An 11,359-nucleotide genomic window follows, 5' to 3' on the forward strand; every position below is an offset into this window, starting at 1 on the left:
TCCAACGCGAGGCTGGTGGCGCTCCTTCCATGTAAGCGAAGACGGTGTCCTCGGCAAGATCTCGGCGGTTGCCAGCGTGGCTCTCAGCCCCGGCTGACAGGGGCGGCCAACAACTGGCGAGCCGCAAAGTCTTCCGGTGTGGCAGCACCAGAGACGACGGCTCTCGGCCGTTCATCAGCGGCGACGCTCTCCAGCGCGCGTGGGGCGCGCTTCTCTCCGCCCGACCTTCGCGTGGTGGCAGCCGTCGGAGACGGCAAGCAGAGCCCGCAGCCACGGTCCTAAAGCCGGGCTCGCCCGACGCGGCGTTCCCAGGCGTTCAAAGCGGCTGCCGGGGATGCGGCGCTACCAACTGCGGTGTGCCATCAGGTATAGGGTTGGACTGTTGGACCGGCCAGTAGCGCTACCACAACCTCGTCCCCATGCTCCGCCGCGGCGCCGCCGCCGTAGTAGTCTACGACATCACTAGCACGGTGAGAGAGATCTTCTCTTCTCCTCGGTACTTCGTTTAGCGATCTTCTCTGAATATGTGCCGGATGAGTTGATCGCTTGCTTTCTGTTCACATTAATCTGTTTGATTTTTTCTGCGTGGGCGTCAGGACTCTTACATCGGAGCAAAGAAGAGGTGGGCTGACGAGCTTCAGAGACTAGGTATGACTGAACATGTTTCTGTACTTCCATCTTGTCGCACTGCTTCAGTTGGATCCAAAGAACACTCTGCCTTTTATCGGTGGAAGTCATCTGTATGTCAGTGCTTAGATTTTTATATATGCACATGTCCAAACAGGGAACCCAGGTTTGGTGATGGCGTTAGTGGGCAACAACGTTGATTTAGAAAACAAGAGGTAGGTTGGCACACAGGTACACACATTTTGCGGACAAAAATTTCAGAACCCCAGTGCTCCATCTTTCAGTCAAACCCATCATCATCTCTGTTTTTTCTCTGAATGCGAGCTAACAGGAGGCGCTGGAGATGTCAGAGAAGATGGTGACCTAGCCCAGGCGATACGGCGTACAGCTCTGCCGGATTGGAATGATTCAGGCCTCCAGACCGCACGCCAATTCACGTTCATGCCAAGTCTCGCTGTTCGTCGAGCGAAACTGTTCCGCCGGGAATTGAAGGCAAACAATTACTCTTCAGTTTCCCTTCAGGCATTCATGTTGGATGATGTCTGTCTCTCGCCTGCGTTGATTAATGGATGTCTGCCTCTCTTTCTTTCCCATCCTTCAGCTGCCGTGTATATATGCTTCTTCCCTAACCTTTTTCAATCCAGCGACAAAACATCCATCAACATGGTGCTCTGCTAGGTTCCCCTATAATCTTCATTTCTCCCCATTCATATAATGATTCCTTCCACCACAGGATTACATTCTGCTAATTTCCTCTCAATCAAAAATTTGTACAGGTGTTGTTCATACTGGCTTATGCTCAATTGATTCGGGCGGATCTTGGAGACTGGATGCCGCATTTTTTTATTTCAGGAATTCTCAGCTCATATCTCCAATGGTTTCTAGAGCAGGTAATTACTTCAGATGCACTGCTAGATCTTATCTTTTACCATCCATTCTTTTAACAGTGTATGACTGCTTAGATTACGTGTTTCTAAGTTAGGATATTTACTGTTGTTGGACAAATTACTTAGAGTTGTACAAAAAAAAGCGCAAAAAGTGTTACCATGCTGTTCTAGAAGGGTGTGAAGCCTCAACATCTTCTTCTATCCATACATGAGGAAAGCCGAATAATTATGTGGACAATTTCTTTATCCATACATGTGGAAAGCCAAATAATTATGTGGAAAATTTCTTTATCCATAAATGAGGGATGCCGGTTATTATGTGGACAATTTCTTTATCTATACATTTGGAAAGCCAAATAATTATGTGGACAATTTCTTTATACATACATGAGGAAAGCCAAATAATTATGTCGACATTTTTTCCTTAAATGCATGGTGCAACATGTAAATGAAATCGCTCGGCCCGTATTAGATAAAAATAACATGAATGCTTAATTCAGGACCATTGCGTGATGCCACAGCCGTATACAGTTGTCTCTCAGCGAAGAGAATACAAATGCCCTTATAGGTAATCTGGTTACCAAAGATAATGCTTACCTGCTATTCACGTACATAATAATCAACTGAAATTGATTCCTTCTGTATTACCCTTCTGCCTAATCAGCTACTTATCATGGTCGTTCACATCTAACGGCACCTTATTATACAGTGGCATGCCTATTGCTTTGGTTTCTTTATACGCTAACCATCAACTCTACTTGTGTGTTGTTTAATTGGGAGTTGGGCACGGTACTGGAGAATATACAAGGAGAGATTTGATTGCTCAGGTCACAACCAGCACCTCCACCCCTTATAATTTTGTTTTCTAAAAATACTGCTTAACTTCTATTATTCTGCTTACATATGATGTAGCCTTTCAAGATATGTTTTATTTGGTTGATCGGCTTTGCCAACTATTGGTGATTATAGGTCAAGTTTTGTGTATGAGCCTAATGCCAACCCTGTAGGATTTGTTCTTTAAATTATGGTTAGCTTTGGCGCCAGAGGGTTCACAGTGTGATGCTAAGTATTATGAAAACAAGATGCCCAGTTGCAGTAACCAGCAAGTCACCTCTCTACTACTTTTGTCATCTTAGGTTTCGGAGGTTATAAGGAGCTTTCTTTCTTGTTTGATCATACCATGTACTTTGTGTGATGATTGCAATATCTTCTTGTGGATCTTACATAACAAGAAATGATTGCAATATCTTCTTGTGGATCTTACATAACAAGAAAAGATATCAACTAACAGATTGGTTCCATGGTTATGTACACTTAGAGATACTTAGTTACCTAGGATCTTCCTGTTTACTCAATGCAAAAGTTTATCTTATGGCATCTGAACTATAATTTGGGTTACTCTATTTTGGCATGGTTTGCACATATTGCTACTCTGCTGTACATGTCGTGTGAAATACTAGGGTATTACTACTCTGTATTATCCTAATTTTGGCGTTGGGCTACTTTCCGAGTGTTTGGATCTTCTATAAGATTTAGTTGGTTGAAAGACATCTAAATTATGTTGATTTCAAGTGGTAAAACGATTTTTTACTATTCATGCTGTCAAATTTTAACAGAATTTCATGTCCATCTTTGGGACCCTTCTATGGGAACTCATATTGGTTCATCGAAAAAAGAGATGGGCGCAGCAACGCGCGTCAATCATGATCTAGTAGTTAGTAATAGCTGGAGCAGCGGTCAGGCTCAACAACCACGGCCAAAGTATGTTCAACTCGTTTCCGCTAACGACACCCCGTTTGATCTTTTTGTTGCACATATGTCAACACTTCTAGATGACAATGATCGGCCATTAGGATTTCTTTGAGGTTAACTAATTAAGAGTCGTCCATATACTGTTTTCAAGTCATCGCAGCCACCTTGTATTGCAACCAGATCCTTTGTCGAGAACGTGGAGGACAGCATGTTTCACAAAGCACAAGCATTTCCTGTATTCGTAAAAGAAAAAAGAAAAAAAAACCCACCAAAAAACCCTAGGCAGAAGCAACACTCCAGTAGACATCTTGGATCTTCAGCATCCTGCCACCACTCACTTTAGTACCGGTTCGTGTGCTAAAGGTTCGCCACGAACTGGTACTAATGAGAGCGGCCGGCTAGCCGTTGGAACCGGCACTAATGCACACAATAGTGCGGGCTCAAAACCAAACCGGCACTAATGTGCTTCACATTTGACCATTTTTCTACTAGTGATACGGTCATCTAGTTGCTGAAATAAAAACAAATGATGGAAGACAGGGAGTTTGTTTTTCAGAAAATTTGCCCTGAGCAAAATAGGGTAGCAATCGGTTGGCTATTTATAGTCGCACTGTGTGTTACTCAATTGTATGGCACATCGTTGTCCTTTTTGTATTGAGTCGTTTGTGCCACTTGACTGTAAGTCTATCAAATGGCACTTCGGCCTCTTTTGCTTTGGAGGAATTTTATAGTAAAGCCCCCTTCGGAGCATATGTGTAGAAAACAAAGGAACAAAAACCTTTATAGGAAAAGAATCGAGGTGCTAGTACAAACCTATGGGACAGAGAAACAAGGGAAGTAGAAAATCAAGATGTTTGCTCCACAGGAAAGGGAAAATGGAACATGCAATCGTTCGGGAACCATCAATTGCAGTACATGAGGCCCTTTCCAATGCTCCACCTTGTATAGGTGCTAAGCATGCCATATAGATCAAAAATCTGATATGGCAATACAAATAAGAGGAGAGAGATTAGTTTGATGACTCCAGTAAAAATCAATGCCAAGCACGCGAACCTAGACAAAATATGTAAATAAAGCAAGCTCACCAATACATGAAAGAGTTTAGTAGCTAAGTATTAAATGAAGGAAGCTTAGCTACAACAAATTAAGCACATATACATTAAGGACTATAGTTGCTAAACTATTTAATGCGTTTAGCCCCTCATCTAAGCAACTATGCATTGAAAGAGGTCTCACTGAAGCATCGCATGTTGTGGGCCTCTACTAGTAGCTTTTCTTGTGTCTCGGCTCACGACTCCGCCAAAAAAAGAGCTCCAGGCAGATGTTTTATTTCCTGCGATATCAGAGGCTATAGAAACTTTCCCCCGGAATTATAGCAGTTCGTTCATGTGAATCGAACGCTACTTTCATAAAACTTTCCCTTGTTTCTTCTTCCTGTACTTTTCCTCCACAATTCCTTCAAACCAAACGTAGCTTAATTCTATAGGATAGGATTTTTATACGAATATTTTCTTTAGATCCTTCTAGTTCATAGGAATGGATTCTTATTCCTAAGTGAGATTAGTTTCTATCCTCCACATTTCAAAAAAAAAACATTATCCTAGATTTAATGGATTTTTTTATGGTGTGAACCAAAGGACTTCTCTTTTTCTATGTATGTGGCTCGGCTTGGGCTTCCGGCTTTTGACGTTGGGCTTAGGTGAGTGGTCTGGGTAGTGGCCCAGCTAGCACCCCTTCATCATTTTGATATTAGGTTTAGATGAGTGGTCTGGGTAGTGGCCTAGCTAACACGCCTTCATCATTTGAATAGGAGTAGCGGCAAATGTTGCCAAGATGGCGGATTCAGGCATATTGTTGTAATACTTTGTAAGGTCCTCGAGAATAATCAATAAAGTGGCCGCATGCATCTCCCAGATGCAGAGGCCGGGGGTCATCCTCCTTTTTAAAAAAAAATCCATAGGATTTAAGATACATGTTATCTCATTTTCAACAAATTTCCTATTCATATGATAATCATATCCTATGGACTAAATGAGGCCTTGGAATAGAAGATCTCCCTCTTGTTCTCGACTTTCGACGTTGGATCAAATCAAAATCCCACCGTCGGATGCCACTCACTTGCCAACTTCCATCTGGACGTTGCTTATCTTAATCCAGGACTGTCCCGTTTATCCTTAACGATAGATGCAGAGCATTTAGGCCCTGACAGTGTGCCTAGTAGTGCCTAGTGAACTTTCGAAAGAGAAAAAGACAGTGTCACTACTACTGCCTAGTGGATAGCCCATCTATCTTGAAGGAAATTCTCCGACACCGAGCTTGGGTGTCGGGAAAATCCCCACCCTATAAATACCACTACCAGACACGACTACACGAGCACCCAGCCGTCTCCGGTGTGCAGCCACCGGCCGATAGAACAGTGCCGGCAGAAGCTGAGAAACAGAGCACCACGAGGAGGGCCGTGCTGATGTTGGTTCTGGTGTTGGTGCAATGCCTCGCGCTGGGCTGCCGCACGGCAGCGGCAGCCAGGGCGCGGCAGGGCGACCTCCTGCGCCGGCTGCGCTGGTCGTCGTCGCTGGCGGCCGTGGAGGAGCCGACCAGGCGACGGCCAGCAGAAGACCCAAGCCGGTGCCGGTCCCGGCGGCTGAGGTCGGGCGCAAGGAGGCCGACCGCGTGGATGCGCTCCCCGGGCAGCCGCGCGGCGTGGACTTTGCGCAGTACGCCGGGTACGTGACGGTGGACCCGGCGGCCGGGCGCGGGCTGTTCTACTACCTCGCCGAGGCCGTCGGCGGCAACGGCAACGACGACGGGTCGTCGTCCAAGGGCAAGCCCCTCCTCCTGTGGCTCAACGGGGGCCCCGGGTGCTCGTCGCTGGGGTACGGCGCCATGGAGGAGCTCGGCCCGTTCCGCGTCATGAGCGACGGCAAGACCCTCTACCGCAACCCCTACTCCTGGAACCACGGTACGCAGTCACCACGCTCTCGAGTTCACCGTGGCATGAGATGATACATTGGCGAGTGATCGGGTCATGATGCAGCGGCGAACGTGCTGTTCCTGGAGAGCCCGGCGGGGGTGGGGTACTCGTACTCGAACACGACGGCGGACTACGGCCGGGGCGGGGACAACCGGACGGCGGAGGACGCGTACCAGTTCCTGGCCAACTGGCTGGAGCGCTTCCCGGAGTACAAGGGCCGAGACTTCTACATCGCCGGCGAGAGCTACGCCGGCCACTTCGCGCCGCAGCTCGCCCACGCCGTCCTCCGCCACGCCTCCCCGGCCATCAACCTCAAAGGGGTCATGGTAGTCGTCGTCAAGCTCTAGCTTACACATTAATGAATCATCGTCATCAGTTGTGTGTGCATGCATGCTAAGCGAAGCGATGCGTGCCGTGTCTTAAGATTGGGAACGCGGTGATCAACGAGGGGACGGACAAGGGCACGTTCGACTTCTACTGGACGCACGCGCTCATCTCCGACGAGACGGCCGCCGGCGTCAACCAGAACTGCAACTTCACCAACGGCGCCCAGTCGAATGATCTCTGCGACCAAGCCAACGACGACGTCGTCGAGAACCTCCGGGACATCGACAACTACAACATCTACGCGCCGAACTGCCAGACGGAAGGGCTCGTCACGCCGTCTATCACCCCCTCGGTATGTCGCCGTCGTCGTTACAGCTCACCATATTGTGACGATGGACTAAGAAATGTAACTCTACCATGCATGCACGAAATATCCCGTGTATATATCTACTCCCTCCGTTCCTAGTATAAGTCTTTCTAGAGATTTCAATACGGGCTACATACGGATGTATATAGACACATTTTAAAGTGTAGATTCACTCATTTTGTTTTATATGTAGTTCATATTATAGAATCTCTAAAAAGACTTATATTTAGAAACGGAGGAAGAAGTACTATTCACCACTACTTCGTGATTCGTGTCATGTTTTATAGCCAGTGATGAAAATTGATTTATTTCATAGTATTACATCATGTTTCATGGGCACGTTTCTCTCATTCCAGCGTGTATCATATTGTTTCGTGGTGTATCAACAAATAAGAGTACACTTATTCCAGAGTGGATTTGTCGATACAGTATACACAACTGCACTTTGAAACGAGAAAAACCTAAGAAAACATCATGTAATACTTTGAAATAAGATATATATATATATATATATATATATATATATATATATATCAGGAAACAAGGCACAGATCTTAAAGCAGTTGTTAACAGTGAATACACGCGTGGGATATCTCATGCGTAGTACATTAACCACTCTCACAACATGTTGCCCTTGATGCCTAGACTGGGTATGAGCTTGACATCATGGTGGATGTGGTTGCTTGCCATTGTTTGAGTGGATTTACGTCGATTCCCACAACAAAATGTGTACAACAAAATAAAGGAGAAAATAAGTATTCAAATAGACAGTATAGCAGTACCTCTACGACGGCCTCGTCCTCTTCGCCCCACGTAATTAGTCGACTCCTCCCTCCGTTTTAGATCTCACTCCTCACGTCGAATCAGTTGCACGTTCATTTGATTGTTCCTGCTCTGATTTGTGGTTATGTGGAATTGTAGTGGTTTTGTGGCAGATTCAGTTGATAGATCGGAACTCTGGGTGAAGAGTTGGTCGTTCGTGTGATACGATCTGTGGCGTTGGAGTAGTCTATTATTGGAATTATGTGATATAGTTTGGCATACACAACTTTCAGGACTTTGGATGTAGAATTATGGATGTACCGAACAATGTTCATTTGACGTTTATGTACAGTTGTTTAGCTTAAGTAGAAAATGGGACTGTGGGTACCAATTGTTGTCAATTGCTTATTTTGACGTTTTTTCATGGGATAATCGAGTACTTCTGATTCAGCATTATTGGTTCTTAATGGTAGTATTTGCTCTTGACAGGTTTTGGTGGATCGGTGGACGTAGTAGGTATGTTTTCTTTCTTGGATTCATAATTTTGTTTACTTGACTGAATCTATCAAGTGAAGTGATGAATATGCTCTTTTCTGAACAGTACGCTATCCGATGGTGCATTGCCTGACACTATGGAACCTGCTGTTACCCAAAATACTGAATAGAACTTTGAATTGCCATTTCCTGATACACATGTTGAGGTTTATTTATCTTGCACATTTCCCCTGTCAAAAGACTAGCACCTTCTGCTCTTGCAAGAATCAGTCACTAGTAGAAAAAGGGTCAAACGTGAAGCACATTAGTGCCGGTTTGATTTTGGCCCGGTACTAATGGTACCATTAGTGCCGGTTCGAACGGATTTGCATTAATGCTGGTTCGTGTTGAACCTTTAGTACCGGTTCGTGGCACGAACCGGTACTAAAGGGGTGGTGCAGGCTGGTTTAGCGCCACTTTGAGGAGGAGGAGGAGGAGGAGGAGTGTCCTCACGCGTTGGTGGACTTGGAGGAGCGGGAGTCTGCTAACTCGGTGGCGGACTTCGACGAGGAGTCGGGTGACGCGGTGTCGGTGGCCTTCGAAAGATGATGCAATCCTTTCTCCATAGGATGACACGATGTATGGCCTCTCCCAATGTGTGCTCGTCGTCACCTCCAGGAATGTCAAGCTGTAGCTCCGAATATGGGTCCACCACCTCATCAACCAAGACACGAGCATAGCCCGCTGGAATCGGGTGCAATGGAAGGTTGCCTCGGGGGAATTTGAAAAAGCAACGGCGTCCGCCACCTTCATGGATATGTTCTTCATTTTGAAGTGTAGCTCGCAGTTAGTGTTCTCCGTGATGTCATCCACGGGGTATCTATCCAGCACTACTGCGTCGCCCGGGGCGGAACCCACGCTGCTTCTCGGCATGGATGGGGCGGTGGTATCCAATGCTGGATCATCCGCTAGCTGCTGCAGCTGCTGAGACCCCCTTTGCTGGCTAAGTGAGTCGATCTGCTCCTGCTGCCGCTAGAATTTAGCTGCCAATTCTGCTTGACTTGCTTCTAGGCCTTGAAGGCGTTCATAGTCCCGCTTCCTCTGCTCCTCCTCCATCTTCCTCTTCTTCTCCTCCGCAATCTTCTTTCTCGCACGGGTTCTGTAGTCGGCGTTCCAGTCCAAAAACACCTCATACCACGGAATAGCGCCCTTGCCTCGTGTTCTTCCCGGGTGTTCAGGATTTCCCAGGGCACGCGTAAGCTCGTCGTTCTCTCTGTTGGGCTGGAACACCCCCGATCGAGCCTCTTCTATTGCAACAAGTAGCGCATCGTCGGCTCCGTTCAGACATGCCTTCGTCGAAACATTGCCTGTCTTCAGGTCCAACTCCCCCCCATGCGCATAGAACCAAGTCCTGCACCTGGGGGGCCAGCTCTTAGTAACCGGAGTGACACTTGCATCCTCCATCTCTTTCTCAGACTTATCCCACTTAGGTATTGCCACCGCGTAGCCACCTAGCCCCAGCTTATGGAACTTATCCTTTTTTCGGCATTCTTCTTGTTTATTCTCGACCGTTCCTTAGCTAATTCTGAATCCTTGAATTTCACGAAATCGTCCCAATGAGCACTTTGATTCTCTAGTATCCCCTCGAATACTGGAGTCTTCCTTCCTCCCTTGACGTACTTCTCCCACGTCGTTCTCTTGTGGTTCTTGAATGCAACCGCCATCTTCCTAAAAGCAGCGTCCTTGACTTTCCGCACATCTGCTTCTGTGAAATTATCTGGTAGGGTGAAATGTTCCATGAGAGTATCCCAAAGCAGTTTTTTTTGATTCTCGTCAACAAAAGTAACATTTGGACGTGGCTTTGCTGGCTTTCTCCATTCTTGAAGGGAGATCGGGAGTTGGTCCTTCACAAGAACTCCGCACTGACGAACGAACTTGTCCGCAATCTTCTTAGGCGCTAATGGTTCGCCATTAGGTTTGAATGCCTCGATATTGTACTTTACGCCCTCCTTCAACTTTTTGTTCGGGCCTCGTTTCGTCCTTTTGCCTGAAGATTTGCTCGATCCGGATGGCTGAAAGAAGAAAGATCGATTCGTTAATATATCTTCAACTCATTTAAAACATGCGATGATCACCAGATTCCTGCTTATATAAATATATATACCTCGCCGGTGTTTGTTGTTTCAGGATCAACATGATCTTCGTCGTAGTTCATGACTTCATCTTCTCGGTCGTCGCGATCGAATATCATATCACCCTCTCCGGTGTTGTTTAGAAATTCGGAGCCATCAAAATCTTCTTCATTCTGATCATCATCTGGCTCGCGTATGATATCGAACATGGTCTGTTCTCTCTCTCTGTCGGTATTGTCCGCCATAGCTTTTATTTAACTATGCCAAAAGAAATATAAAACAATTTAGTATAATCTCGAATAATAGATATAATCTCGAATACATCGTCTCGAATAATAGATATAATCTCGAATACATCGTCTCGAATAATAGATTTAATCTCGAATACGTCGTCTCGAATAATAGATATAATCTCGAATACATCGTCTCAAATAATATATATAATCTCGAATAAATCATCTCGAATATTATATATCGAATACATCACTAGCTAGCTAGCTAGCTAATAAAGATCGAATACTAGAGATTAATCTAGGCGGTGGACAACCAAAGTGAAGGAACCATCACTGGATCATAGCTCGCGTGATCTCCCCCGATCAGTTTTCCGTTTCGAGAATTTTTTAAAACCACAAAATTCCAAAGGGAAAATAGAGTTTTTGGGCGTTTTAGACGTTTTTTGGGACGTTTTTAGCGTTTAGTGCTAGGGTTTAGATTTCAGCGTTTAGGGTTAGGTTTTATGGTCTAAACCCTTAGTTTTTACTGTTTAGCATAGAGTTTCCGACGTTTTAAGTCCCGGGTTTAGGGTTTAGGACAATTTTTGAAATGACAAATTGTAAAAGGAAAAAAAGATATGCTCTAATTTATGTTTTTTTGAATTTTGGTTAAATCTTGTCAAACCGGTCAAACAACTGATTCAAGAAATATAGAGTGTTACTAAATAATTACGCAATAATATTAGTGTTACTAAATAAGTATCTCAGTTTTTTTGAATTTTGTTCAAATCTGGTCAAACTGTGGTCAAACTACTTATTCAAGAAATATTAGTGTTACTACATAATTA

At 45.3% G+C, this 11,359-nt stretch overlaps 1 pseudogene; it reads left to right on the plus strand.

Moving 5' to 3' along the window:
* Window positions 1–5,099: 5,099 nt before the first annotated feature.
* LOC125523628 lies at window positions 5,100–7,876 on the plus strand (annotated as a pseudogene).
* The last annotated feature ends 3,483 nt before the right edge of the window (window positions 7,877–11,359 follow it).

This window comes from Triticum urartu, chromosome 7 (genome assembly GCF_003073215.2).
Source record: "Triticum urartu cultivar G1812 chromosome 7, Tu2.1, whole genome shotgun sequence".
Taxonomy (NCBI): domain Eukaryota; kingdom Viridiplantae; phylum Streptophyta; class Magnoliopsida; order Poales; family Poaceae; genus Triticum; species Triticum urartu.